This window comes from Octopus bimaculoides, chromosome 4, assembly GCF_001194135.2.
Source record: "Octopus bimaculoides isolate UCB-OBI-ISO-001 chromosome 4, ASM119413v2, whole genome shotgun sequence".
NCBI classification, from domain to species: Eukaryota; Metazoa; Mollusca; class Cephalopoda; order Octopoda; family Octopodidae; genus Octopus; species Octopus bimaculoides.
The window spans coordinates 145,356,242-145,358,336 of NC_068984.1; positions in this window are offsets into that span (position 1 = coordinate 145,356,242).

The following is a 2,095-nucleotide window of genomic DNA, read 5'->3' on the forward strand; positions in this document are numbered from 1 at the left end:
GTGTGTGTGTGTGTGTGTGTGTGTGTGTGTGTGTGTGTGTGTGTGTGGTCTAAATATAGCTTAGTAAAATACTAATCATAGCTAAAAAGCGTTTTTCATGTTTAAGAAAAAATATATTGTAAAGTACAAGGCTTTATATTTACCCCATTCTCAGAAGCGTTTCCCCAGCATTCAACGGCACTTAATACGTCCCTAATACCATCCTCCCTGTTCACAACACCATCCACCTCGTATTTCATGCTACTTACCCTATCCCCAGTGCTATTTCCCACTCCACATTGCATCATAGATGTTAATCTATGCCTTTGATATCTATCGATATAATTATGTCCGGATCAGTCTCATTATCAATTGATAGAGCCGGAGTTAGTATTCTACTTAGTAACTGCACTATGTCGATATGCAAATCTGTCTGTTCATGTTGGAGTGAGAACAATCCATAGGGACGTGACTAAGAGGAAACATCGGCAGACATGTTGAGCTGTACGAGTGTGAGTGTGTGTGTACGTGTAAGATGTGTGTGTGTGTGTACGTGTAAGATGTGTGTGTGTGTGTGTGTGTGTGTGTGTGTGTTAGTAAGTGTATTAGTGAGTGTGGTTGTGTGGCTATATGTGTGTGTGTGTGCTCATGTGTACGCATATATGTGTATAAGCGTGCGATTGTGTGCTGCTGTGCGTGAGTATATTGGGATGTATGTGTACGTGTGTGTCTATACGTAAGTGTGTGTGTGTGTGTGTGTGTGTGTATGTAAGTGTGTGGTTGTGTGTACATGTGTGTGTATATGTAAGTGTGTGTGTGTGTGTGTGTGTGTGTTACATCTACCCCATGATATTGGCAATGAAATGTTGCTCTGGTCAGTGGAGATGATTAATTATGCATGGTGGACTGACGTCATAAAGTGACGGCCGCAGCACCGATGGTGACGGCATTGGCGGTGATGGTGGTTGTGGTGGTGGTGGTGGTGGTGGTGGTGGTTGTATTGGTAATAAGGGATCTGGATGCATTGATGATGTTGATTGCTGCTAGTATTTATTGCCGTGTGTGTAGCTGGTATTTTTGCTTTAGTCCATGGTCATCTCTGAAGAAGCAGACTTATGATTGAAAGCCATGTTTAAGCCGTGTTTATCTTTCAGACATAGTATATATGGGAATGCAGGATATAACCTTGGAATATATCATATAATGTCTTCGTTTCCTAACAAAGAAGGTGTGTAATTTGAAGGAGATTTATTTGTATCTAGCTGATTGAACGTCCTTGGACATTTCGAAGACTCTCTCTGCACCTGTAAATAGACAGAGAAACAATTCCTTCACTTCTTCTGACTAATCTTATTAGAATCGTGTGTGTGCGTATATATATATATATATATATGTGTGTGTATGTATATGTATATATGTATACATTACGCGAAAGAAACAGCCTCAGTACGCTGCAAGTTAGGACCCCTCTTCCAAAAGGATGGCTCCTTCACAGAAAGTCCAGCCAGGATCAGTAAGGTACTGAATGACCAATTCAAAAGTGTCTTTACCACCCCGTTGGGACACAAACAATTAACGAACCAGTGGGTTTCTTTGCCACCTCACCTATAAGCAGCGAGGCAGTTACGATGGAATACATCGACATTAGCGAAGAAGATCTACTACTAGCCATAAATGAAGTGACACAAACTCAACTACTGGTCCCGATGGTTTCCCAGCAGTCCTCCTCAAATCGTGTAAGCGTGCCCTGACATAACCCCTCCAGATTCTTTTCCAGAGCTTTCTTGCAAATTGCAGTCTGCCAAGCAAGCTCAATGAGGGAATATGCCCAATCCATAAAGGAGGAAGCAGAGCAGATGCCAAATACATAAATCAATTGAAGGGACGCATCACCAACTCATTTGCACATGTATCACCAGATGTGGATGTGCTGTTACGAGTTCACAATGAGTGGAGTAAACGTATTGCAATGTGTATTCAAAACAATGGTAACCATATAGAGCTTGTTAAAAAAAAAAACTGTTCTTATAAACTGTTTCTAATATAAAAAAATAAATCGTTCCTATGTATGGCGACTTTTGAATCACTCTGTATATATATATATATATATATATAT